Source organism: Misgurnus anguillicaudatus, chromosome 21, assembly GCF_027580225.2.
Source record: "Misgurnus anguillicaudatus chromosome 21, ASM2758022v2, whole genome shotgun sequence".
In the NCBI taxonomy this organism is placed as follows: domain Eukaryota; kingdom Metazoa; phylum Chordata; class Actinopteri; order Cypriniformes; family Cobitidae; genus Misgurnus; species Misgurnus anguillicaudatus.
The window spans coordinates 34,583,472-34,596,351 of record NC_073357.2 but is presented as its reverse complement, the minus strand read 5'-3'; the positions used below and the strand labels follow the sequence as shown (position 1 = coordinate 34,596,351).

General features: G+C 37.2%; 1 protein-coding gene and 1 non-coding gene across 2 annotated transcripts in view; one reads left to right on the top strand and one right to left on the bottom strand.

The window, feature by feature from the left end:
• uacab (uveal autoantigen with coiled-coil domains and ankyrin repeats b) overlaps positions 1–12,880 on the top strand; it is a 40,123-nt gene that overhangs the window by 5,613 nt on the left and 21,630 nt on the right. The window lies entirely within an intron of this gene.
• Positions 11,024–11,097, bottom strand: trnan-guu (transfer RNA asparagine (anticodon GUU)). The gene has a single exon. It is a non-coding gene; the product is annotated as a tRNA-Asn (tRNA).

The window sequence follows — 12,880 nt, the reverse complement described above, 5'->3', positions numbered from 1 at the left end:
AACAATTTGTATTAACATGAGGTATCAATGTTTTTGCCTGCTGTGCCTGTCTGAAAGTCTTGCTGTGTCTGTCTGTAGTGCCCACTGAGTTTCTGAAAGCTTTACTGTGTTAGGTTTGGGCCCCCAGTGTAGTGGGAAACTGTCAGTGAGGATTGAAGGTTATCCTAGGATGAATAAATGGGGATTACAGGCAATGGGAATGTGTTGTAGTTGAAAGCCCTTGGGCTTATATGCACAGCTCATGAAGTTGGAACCCGGAACGGTGTCATCAGAAAACCCCAGTTTACGTTATAGTAATTTTGCACTGTTGTCACTGAACTGTTTAACTAACTCGCGTTGTCTAGTTTCCCCCTTCATTCCTCTATAAATTTCTTTTGGATAGTAGGGTCATTGTTGAGGGTTAAGGCTCAGATTGATAAAAAATCTAAAACTCTAGTCGATTGTCAAGTCAAGGCCTACATTACCTGCTTAGGTTGTAAGATAACTAAGAATCGCTGTTAAAATTACTAACCCTAACTTGTTGGTTTAAAGTGAACTAAAATCAGTGTTCACACTGTCACTTTACCCTACCCTGATTTGCAATAGTAAGCTTATGATAATGATTTATAATTTAAGCAGTATAGGTATGATATTACGAACCCACGTATCGACAGTAACTCTGCAAGTAACTTTAAATCATAAATGTTAGTCATGGAATGTACTGTGCCTGATTAATCAACAAATATAAATGATTTAAGTGTTAATTTTGCAGAGATTCAACATGGTTACAAATAGTGATAGACCGATATATCGTCCGGCCAATATATCAAGCCAATTTTTAGCGAGTTTTATGTGTATCGGCATCGACCGATACATGGCTGATTTGTTCTCTGAGTTTTTCTGGCATTATTTACAAACAGAGTGCTGAAAGCCGCAAGCGATTGCAGGTCATGTGACTAAAAACAACCAACCTTTCCATGACATCGAAAGCTCGGCCTAACAGCTGATCATAGCTGGACAAAGCGGGTTTTTATTTCTCATCTCTATATATATATTTTAGTAGTAAAGTGCTAGAAATCAATATCCTTTGCTGATAGTTCCTCGTCATCGTGGAGAGTGCAGTTCATGGTTCCATAGCACCTTCACCTGTTTTTATTTGTTAAATATAGTTTTTTTAAGTTCAATAAATGTTACTTTTTTAAATTGAGACTTGTAACATTTGGCATCATCGTGTCATTTTTATGATGTAAATTGAGTGAGCAAAAGCAGTATCGGCTCCAAATATCGGCTCAAAATCGGCAGCCTGTATCTTTCATCGGGTAAGGCTGATGAAACAAAAATTGGTATCGGCAAAAAATCCATATCGGTCAATCCCTAGTTACAAAGCCATCTGTGTTATTATATTAGTTGTAATATCGTATTCATAAGATGAAATGATTTAATCAACATTCAGTGAAAGATAGTATTTTGTATGTCTTAATACGATGAAGATCAGATATGTTACCATATCAGGCAATCCTGTCAGTCGCTCAAATCCTGTGTAAATAGTGACACAATTTTATGGCAACTCTTTAATGGCATCTTGTCATTGGCGTTAATCAGTGTTTGATGCAGGGCAGGCTATTTAATCCTTAATTCAGGACTTATCAGGTGTTGTTACTTTTCCTCATTCTTTCTTTTGTTACAGCTGAAGTCATCCAGGTTTTGGTTGAAACATGAGAGGAATGTGCTGATACGTGTACCAGATGTTACCCAGTTGTATGACTGGCGTAAACAGTGTAACATCTGCCGTGTTTTATTTTTTAACTGTTTAGTCTTTCCACTGTATTGGGAACTGCATCTCCTAATCTGTCCCACTGTCCCTCTCTTCTGTTCTCTTGGTAAAAATCTTGGTGCAGTTATCAATTGCCCCGCCATTTTTGAGATCACCTTATGTGACCAAACACCCACTTTCCTGCAAAGGAAGAAGAGGTGGGCTTATTTGTGTGAACTGGGTATGGTGGTCACTAAAATTGTTCACTGTAACTGTGTGAGGCAGTTAATCTGGGGTAGGCGAGGATGAGGATGCATGTATGTTGTTCAGCAGTTATTATGCTGTTTTTCAGTTGGGCTGTAGTTCTTTGCTTGCCCACACTCGTCTCATATGCATGTTCACATGAACAAGTACAAATAACACACTTGTGACGTTGATGTATGATGAGTCCCTAGTAAAGCAGGAAGTCTGACATGCAGCATTCTTTGTCTTTTTAAATGTATAAAAATAAAAATGTTGCTTTTTTGGCTCCTGTTCAGAATACAGCCGTGATACCAAAGGTTTCACTTTATTGTTTTCCCCGTCTATTGTGCTTAACTCCCCATTGGCTCCTTTTTATTCACCTGGCTACTATCTTTTTGTGTGGAGTTGTCACACCCAATAGGAAGAACTTGGGTATTTCTCATTGTATGAGAGATTTAAGGTATTTCTGGAATTTAACCGTTTGCATTTTTCGGTTAACAGCTTTTTTACTCTCCTTACTGATGAGAAAAATAAGAGTTGGATTATTTTTAAACTGGTACTTGCGTGTTACAGCAGCGATTGTGAATGAATCCTACTGGTAACAGTGACCTGCTATGGACAGTTGTTCAGAAGTGGCCAATTTTATTATAATCATTGACAATTATTGAAATAATGTAGTTAGTAGGAGAGATTAATGAAGTCAATGTGATAATGTTTGGTTAAATTGCACTAGCTGATATGACGGTGATCTTGGACTTAGGGCTGTCACAATGATTAATTAATCGTCTCATTGTTTGACCTCACCGCAATGATTGCACATCTCTCTAAGAAACAAGGGGGAGCTGCAGCGCATGTATAAACGAGACCTTATCAGATTACTTTTAAATATGTGTTATATATTAATATTTACTGGCATGTTAACCTCGTATAAACAAAAAATTATGAGAATTAAATGTCAAAGCAATAAAATAGGCAATTAATCGGCACAATCATCAACGCCCTAAAACAGGCAATTAATTGCCTTAATTGTCACAATTTATTAGACAGTTAACCGTCAGGCAAATTTCATAATCGTGACAGCCCTACTTGGACTTGTTCATACTGATAACTAAGGATTATGTAGAAATGGAATTAATAAACACCCATGATCAATCTCCTCTTTAAATGGAGTGTTCAATAACAGAGGGATTGCCAAAATCAAATGAACAGTATTTGACTTTCATATCGCGGTAATCAATCTGCCCTCATGATGTGGCTTATTCTGTGTGGAATAGACTGACTATTAAAATAGTTGCACAATTAATAATTACGGTCTTTATATGTGTTTTTACTTTAGTTTTTTATGAAACCTTTTTGAGGCTTTAACTGCACTAAACTGGTACAACTGGTATGTGGTACCAGGTGGGACACATGCCCTTTTTGGAAAGACTTGATTAAACTGGGTCACTGAACAGTTTGAGCATCTGCACGACAACAGCTTGTGCGTTTTGTGTTGTGGCTTTGGTTCTGCTGACTTCAGTGTACATGCTGGAGTTCAGTGCTGAATCACAGCAACAGTAACTTTGACTACAGTTGTGTTGGCTCATTATCAGCACATTCGCCATTTTAAAGGTCTCAATCTTTTGAAGCTATGATTGTGTTTACGGTGCGCAATGTAACATGTTCATGTTTCACATGTAAAAAACGTGGTTTTTCAGGGCTCCAGACTGCCCCCAAAATTGAGAGTGTGCCCCTAAATTTTACATTCATTCGCACATGTGCGACCAGTAAATTTTACCTTTTTTTTGTAATGTGACACTAAATTTAAAACAGCACATTGTACTTTCTGCATTTATCATCAAAGTATTTATTAGTAATACAGTTTATTACTTAGTAGAAATGGGAATATTTGGTTAGCATGTTGATTTACGGTATGTGCCGCTAAATTTTCTGGTTGCGCCCCTAAAATATTCAGTTGGGGGCCACTGTGCTCCTAGTGAAAAATGTTAGTCTGGAGCCCTGTATTTTTCACACAAATTACTTATCTCTATAGTGCTGTTTTCACCGTCCTAAAAATGAGCTGATGTCTTCCTTGATCTATGAAGTCCCTCCTACAGAAATACGTATTGAGTTTTTGATTGTGTAGCTTGTTTAGTGTTTTGTGATTCCATAGCAGCTTAACTTGCTGTTAGCTTAGCTGGCGACTGATGTATTCCTGTGGGCGGAGTTTAGTCAAAAAACTGTTCTAATGACGTCATTAAAGCAGGAAGTAGAGGGCTGTAGCCTTTGAAAGACGAATTCTGTTAAAGAAAATATATCGCCTGGCAGTGAACTTTGAGCTTTATCATTTTACAGGTATTATTTATGCTTTTATAGCACTAACTAGGGTTTAAAAATGGGATCAGAAGGAATGTGACTTAAGGTATTTCTTCCACTTTTTGATCTGATTTAACTAGTGCACACAGCCATAGACTTATAGACGTATTTCGGTCATACTGTATGTAATATTTAAATAAATGAAACTGGTATAAGCTTGACTGACTTTACATAGGTTTCAAATAGGGCTGGGCGATATGGCAAAAGAATGTCAAGAAAATGTTTTCCATATCAGTCTCAGGCTTGTGCACAATTCAGAATTGAATTGAGAATGACTCCTAAATTCCAATTCAGTTCTTGAATTTGAATTGAATTTGAATTGATGTCAAAAACAGGATCTAGAATTACAATTCGAATTTGAATTAAAGGAAGCAGAATTGCAATTCAATAGAAATTCAAAGAAATTCATATACATATTATAAAGTAAGTAAAGTGTTAAAAATGAAGCTTTCAGTATATGTCAGAATTGTATTACATATTCTATATTATATTAATTTGAACTACTTGTACAGATTACATTAACAAGAAATGTTTTCCCCCAGCAATTAATGTTAAAAAATCTAGTCACATAACAAATAATTAAGTTTGATTTTTTTGTAATTGTAATTTTGTGGAAAACGATGGAACATGACTTCATTTCCCAGAATGCTTTACTTTAACTAAGTATTTAAAATGGTTGCCAAACAATTTTCCAAAGTAACTTTCCTAACACTGAATGTATGTGAGATTCTTTCTGTTGTGTGACTGGAATTTCTTTGAATTGCCATGAATTTAATTCCACTTCCTATCATTCCAATTCCAATTCAACTTCCTGTAGGGCGGAGTCAATTCAATTCAAACTCCAATTCATGAATTGAATGGAGGCCAATTCTGAAATTCTGAATTGTGCACAAGCCTGATCAGTCGATATAGATAATTATCATGATGATAAATAACAAATCTTTATTCCGGTCAAATTTAAAGGCAGATTTTTGCTCCTGAATGGAATTTGTAAAAACCAGGGCCCGTATTCAAAAAGAATCTTAATGCAAAGAGTAGCTCCTAGTGATGCAATTCTAAGAAAATTCTTACAACAAACACACAGATTATAGGCAACAGTTTACTTCCGGTGCCTGTTGACGTGGACAAGAGTGACATTATCATAATTCATATCGCTTGGACTCACAGCCTGTAAATGAACTTCTGTTAGTATTGTGAGCGAATCTATGAAACGTAAGCCCTTTTCACACAGACATTCTGCAAAACACACGGCATCCTGGATTTTTCCGGAATGGTTCGAGTTTTTGTTCATTCACACTGCCAAGATTACATGGCATCTGATGGTCCCGGAAAGACATGTGACCTGTTGAAAGTCCCGCCCTCTCTTCTACGCAGCGTCTGAAGTTTGCAAACTATTTATTATTCCTCTCTCCAGAAACAACTTGCGTGCATTTTTGTTTATAATAAGACTACAAAGGGGCGCGTGAACGCACAGTTCTATGCTTGTGAATGATTTCAGCTTCCGAGTGGATATTTGACGAGCTCCCTGATCTCTGCTTTAATACAGTTTTCAGACATTTCTCATCGTGATTGTTTATATGCATTTAAAACCTGCATTTTGAGGAACTGAACGATATATCTTGTTGGGATGACGCGCGGGTATTTTAGTTTATTATAGCTCAAATGAGCACGTGACGCGATATTCTTTTATCTTGCTGAATAATCTCTTTCAACACAGTAAATGACAAGCTAACTTACCTTATTCTGCTTCAGTCCAGTTTGCTGACATTTCTCGTCGTGAATGTTGTTAATTCCTTATTTTAAAGAGTTGAACCAACCTCATGTTGCCATGACACGCGCGTCCTCACTACGGCACGTGCGTCATTGTTTATTTCATGATAACTGCTTCAATCTAGTTCGCAACATTTCTCATGGTGAATGTTTAAATGCATGTTATCTCTCGTTTTAAGGAGCTGAACCATAACTTGTGTTGTGATGACACGCGCGTCCTCACTATGACACACCCATTACGGCATTCTTGCGGCGGCTTGTTCACACAGAGGGTTATCCGTGTATCTGACTAGGTCTTCTTTCCGGCAACGATCCCAGAAGATTAACGGGACGAGTTTGTGTTCACACAGATGCTTGTCTGGCAATTTTACGGGTATTTTCTGGGAATGGGGTTATGGTAAGGAGCGTCACATTTCCAGCTGACGTCAGAGGTATTCAGGCCAATCACAACGTACAGATTAGCTGGCCAATCAGGGACACAGCGCTTTTCAGATTGATGAGCTTTGTTCAAAATGAGTGCGTTTCAGTAAGAGAGGGAAATCTAAAGCCACAGAAATGTACGGTATTTGAAAAAAAAATTTGAACCATCAACCACGCAAACACATTGTATTATACCAAATACACAAAATAATGTGAAAAGTCTCTCATCACTTACTCACTCTAATGTTGTTGCAAACCTGTACAGATTTCTTTGTTCTGATGAACACAATGGAAGATATTGAGGAATGCCTATAACCAAACCATTCATGAGCCCCATTCACTTCCATAGTATTATTTTTACCCAAGTGTATCAGGCTTAGTCATTTGGCCATATTGTCCAGCCGTGGGTGTGCGCATTTAAATGGGGGGGGGATGGGATGGGGGCAGGACACAAAAGAAATGCCGTCACTCTGCTATCATGTGACCGTGCCAGTTAAAACCTAGCAACCATCCCGCAAGGCTAAGAATGGCAGGTTAGGACTTGTATCACTACACCCTTTAGAAACTCCTCCTCACTCCCCCTCCTCCTCACATACCTCACACAAACACTTAACGTTTCCCATTATTCTGATGAGAAGTAACGTTGATGATGAGCAGTACTTTTACTGTGTGTTGTTTTAGGTGTTGCCCTTAAGGCAGTTCAATATTGGCCAAGATTATTTAAGGTTTTGCTCTTGTTTTTCCTGCGGGTTTTACATAAACCTAGAGGTTGTGTAAATATTGTTTTATTGAAATATGCACGCCATTGAAATTCTGGAATGCTGTTGTTGTATCACAGTCGATTTCTCAACCGTCATAGGTGTCTGGGTAAGTTGTAAAGTAGGTCATATTAAAGGACATGGAACTGTGCAGTAACAATGCACAAAGTTTCGGCATGTAATCCAAATACATAGTACTTCATTTTAATGTAAATTCCAAGTCTGGCCATTAGGGGGCTCCAGTGTTACTATAGGAAGGAGAAATACAATGTGTAAGCGAAAGTACTCTCACGCTCTGCTGGTTTCGGATATGCACCAGAACCCACAGAAATGGGAGCAGGCAAGGTCACTGTAATGTAATCTAAAGTATTCAAAGCATCTCCACCACAGCTGTAATTAAAAAGACCATTTTTTTTAACTTTCGGATATTTCTGTCCTCCTCATTCTTACCCTATCATGTTATACATTTTTAATAATTCACTAGTGTTTTGATTTTGTCTTATCCCATGTTTTTGTAATGTAGTAAAATTTGGTTTAGGTTTAACCAGCACAAGCCTATCAAAATTTCAAAGTACAAAAGCTGTCACTGGGGCAGTACAGGTATAAACCCTATAAACCCTATAAAAGGTCCTAATTTGTACTATTTAGGTAAAGCTATGTACTTTTAAAAGTCTCTTTAGATCACTCTACAGGGGTTTACTACAAATCTGTTTGGAACTGACAAAAATGTTTATTGACTGTTTATGTTGCCACTTTTGATACGGGATGGGAGTGTGACTGTGTTTAGTTATAAAGTTAGTTAGTCAGGAATTTATGATTCTCATTTATATGAGCAGTTATAGTCTGCACTGGTAAAATAAAGATAGGTCAGCTTTGATAAAAGGTTGGACATGCTGGCGCCGGCCAGCAGAGGATGATCCCACAAGTCATGACTCCCCCCGTCTAAGCTGTGCTATGCCACCCACAGTTCATTCACGCTTGTTAGGGTCTTGCTTTCACACTCTCCTACTCTCTTTCTCTACTAAAGGAATGATAAATAAGGTGTCTGACTTCACTTCTGGTTAATGTTTATCTTGTGCTGTTACACATTCTGAGCACGGTGACCCTGCTCTGCTTACTATATCATATCTCTGTATCAGAGAAATGATATTTGTTTGCAGTCTTCGATACGCAGTGATGACTAGCAATGAGAATGTTTGTTTGCTTTACTCTAATTAACGAAAGCGTCTGGCCCTCGGGTACATCTTTCTTGAACTTCTGCCAAGTGCTCGCACATTACGCAAAAGCAGGCACTCGCATGCCAATGAGATGCAAATTCATTACAGCCTTTTTATCTGTTTATATTTTTAGAGTGTTAGCTGATAAAAGACCACTTTGCGCTCTTTTGGTTTTAATTGAGAAGGTTTCTGAAGGATGGACAGTAACTTGAATATTTATATCTGAGATCTGTAAAAGAATGAAATGAATGACATACAGTCAGCAGAAATCTGATCTCGCTCTTTACACGGCTGTCGGAAGTAGAAGAAAATAGCGGGGAAGTGGCCTGTCCACTGGGTCAGAGGTCAGATCCGAGGTCTGTAATCAAACAGCTGGACATGTATGAAGGGCCCACACATGTTTCTGTTACTTTCCAATAATAGGCTGTGAAAACCGTTCCAAATATTATTTTTAGGAATGCCAGGTAAAAGTGCTTGATTTTTAGAGCTGCAACCAACAATTTTCATAAGAGTAATCAGGCGATTTTTTTTTTTCCGATTATTCGACTAATCTAATAAAACCAAAATATTTACTCAATTTTACTCAATCGATTTTTTTTTACACTTATTATAGCTTAATTACACACTAAATTGGGGTATTCACGTGTAGAAGTGTACTTTAAAAAGTGCAAAAGCCACACCCATTACAGAGTAGGCTACCATACTTCTTACTCAGAATAAACATCATCACATAGTTACTTTCACAGCAACTGCATCAGCGCTGAATAACTAAGGTAATTTTTCGATTAATCGTTTTTTAGAAACATGGTTGATTAAAAATCGATTGTCAAAGAGCAGAATCTATTTTTTTTTCGTATTTATTTCCACAAACATTGAACGGAGGTATGGAAGTATTTTAGGTTTCGCAAGCAAGACATGTTGTGGCTTTTCATTTCTTTTTATTAATTACCCACTTGTAAACTGCTGCTCACTGTTATTTTTTATTATAGTATTTGTATTAAATCTGTATTCATTGAGTTGAATCGATAATCGAGTATACAAACCTACCTGAGAACCGGAATCGAATCGATCTGAATCGATACCCAGCCCTATTTATCAGGTGAAAAAAAAATTGCTCAAGTGATCAACAATCCTGTTCATTGTATCTTTATCGTTATAGTTGTGGTGTGAACTCTGCTATTCTCTTTAATATAAAACGATTTTCAAAACAATATTTTTATAGTTATAATGTGAACGGCCCTTCACCATTTGAAAGCTGCACAAACTTTTTTATTTATGGCTCAAAATAACAAAAGAAAAAAATGTATATCCGTTCACTATAAAAAGTACGTTTTCCTTACAGGAAATATCCATTATCAATTATTGTTATTAAAGGCAAGTGCTTTGTGTGAGTGCTGCACGCAAGTGAATTAGCATAAAGTTATCGTTATGATGTGGACAATAATATGGTTATCGTTAAAGTTATCGTTAAAATGTGAACGGCCCTTAAAACCTATTTAAGTGTCAAAATATAAATAAATGTAAATACTTTTTCTGTCACAGGTAGGAATGGGACGGTATGAAAAATGTATATCATGATTATAGTGACCAAAGTTATCACTGTTATCAATATTTTCATGGTTTTGTTAAAATGAGATGGAAATGTTCAAAAAGAACTGATACACACACTGAAAACATTAAAAAAAGTTGTATGTTTGAAAATCACAATTTAATATTTCATGTCCCTGAAATTATTTCTGTGGAAAAAAAAAATCTGTCTAAGTTTACTGTAAATGAATACAATACATTATCCCTTAAAAACCGCCTTGTGCAAAAACTATGTTGCATGTGCGCGCCTGCGTCAAACTGATTCTGGCTGGACAGGATTTTTTAAATAACGGTAATCAAACACGGTTGTAATGATGATAATTAAATTTTAAACGATAATACTAATCGTTAGGACATTTTATCATGGTTAATCGTGAAACCGGTAATTTTCCCATCCTTAGTCACAGGCCAACTAATCGATAATGAAATTTTGTAGACAACAAATTTCATAATCGTTTATTATTGATTTTATTGATTATTTATTGCAGCGCTACTTGATTCATAGTCATTTTAATTGTCCACCATAGGAGGCTTAAATGCTAAAAATTATAAAAATAAGTTGGTTTAGAAAACTAAATATTTGTGTGTGTTTTAAGGCAATTTCTATACATAATTGTTTTTTAAATGGCATTTTTTATTCTTTCTCCAGAATGTCATTTACACCTACCATTTAGTTTCAGCTTAGGCTTGAATAATTTTGTTTGTGTTTCACCGTCATGTCTTTGCACACAGTTTTTTTTATTCCAGATCATTAAGGATTTAAGGCTCTGCCTCTGACAAGTAGATCCTATAAGTAAATTCTTCAACAAGAATCAGTATAGTGGATTTTTTTCAGTTTACAAAACACTTACTTTTTTAGCTGATGATAGCTTCATTGCTCCAGAAGGCTACAAATTCCCCATGGTCCCATTGTGCTCTGCATGCCATTGAAAAAGGTTTTTCGTCCCTGGGTGGGCTCGAACCACCAACCTTTCGGTTAACAGCCGAACGCGCTAACCGATTGCGCCACAGAGACGGACGAGGGGCCCTGCAGAAGGAGCCGTCTTGTACTCTCTACACTGCCCTGTGTGCTATCATGTTTCCATTACAGATAACTGATCTTAACTGCTGAAGTGAAAGCTGTAATTTTTGTTAAAGATTAGATGGTGTGAGAAATGTATTTGCTCTCATTCTGCCTATTTCCAGTGTTACCAGGGTGCAGTACATCTTGTAAGTTATAATAATGCGCATGTCTGTAATAAGGTGAGCAGTAGCTGGCTTAGTTTAGCTGGTGTTGTACATATAAACAAAAGTCCTTCCAGTAGTTCATCACGGCCTTTCTTTAGCATACCAACACATTTGCTAAGATCAACAAGAGCTTTGCGCAGAACATGCAATTTCACATGCAGATCAGTAGTAGGCAGTGTCCTCGGGTAGTATAAAGGCAAAAACCAAGGAAGCAGCAGCTTGTTGTGTATGTTGTTGGAGAAACATCAGTGACTTTTGTTGCATACCAAGATGTTAAATATTGCTCCTTAAAGGAATATTCCACTTTAATTAAAAAAATTATAATTTACTCACAAATGATGTTATAGGAAATTTGCATGCCATGACTTTTTATAAATGATCTGCGTTAACCTTTTATATTTTCTAGGCAGTAATATAACTCACAAAAATCTAATGTTGCAGTATTCAGCACAAAAAATTATAATTGCATAATATTAAAAAATATTTAAGGTTGCATACATGTTAAATAGGTTGCTTGCAAAAATCTGTGTAGTTTCTGAGGGTTGTGAACTCCAGCTGGGAGATGTTTGTTTGATGTAGAATTAGTGAAGGGATATCCTGCCTGAACTCCAAGAATATCTCCCTCTCTTTATACCCACCACTAACCCCCCCACCGTAGTTGCATCAGAAGGTTACGTCTGTCTCTTTCTAAATCAAGCATGACAGCTCTCTGCTTCTCGCTGGGAGTTCAAATTCACAGCAGCTACACATCCGTCTGTGTTTGGTGCGGTACTAAATCAGACCTGTTGATGTGTGGATGGCATGTCGCAGCTCTGCTGGGATAAAGGATTTTTGGTGTGTCAAATGGAAAAATGTAGAAATGTAGGAAGAAAAGTATAATTCCGATATTAGGCATGCGAGAGAGGATGAATCAAAGGTCTTGAGTAAGAGAGGATGACGGTTTTATCTTGCATTTTTTGCTTGCAGTAATTCAAATCTGTCAACAAATTGCCCTTGGGCTTGTAGTCACAGCTCAAAGTTTGGAAAACCATTTCATTGCCGAGCCACATACTTGATCACTCGTTTTGTCACGCCCCAAAATACCTTCCTGGTTTTGCTCATAGCTCCCTTGCTGTGTTATCTTTGTATATTTGGACTCCAGTATCTGTAGCTCTCTTCCATATGTTATGATTTATTGGGCTGTTCATTGCCATTACTTTGCTGTTGCCAGGCAAAAAAATCTTTGCGGTAGTGAGACTTGGGACGAGGGTACGGTTTCAGTTTTACAAGGTGTTGACATGAGTTATGGCACATAGAGTCACTCAGACTGCCCGGCAGCCAAGATCTAACCTGGATACATTGTCCAACCGGAGCGCTTATCACTTTATACCCCATCAGTCATTATAACTTTAACCTGCTGCACATGAAAAACCTTCACAGAGTACATTGTGTGTTTATGTAGATGTCACGGGTTCAAACTAAAACACGACCACAAACACGCCCTTTTTTACAACAAACAGACATGTTCCCACGTTCTGTAAAATTGCTTGTATGCATTATTACATACACTTTCTTATCTGCTCTATAGATTA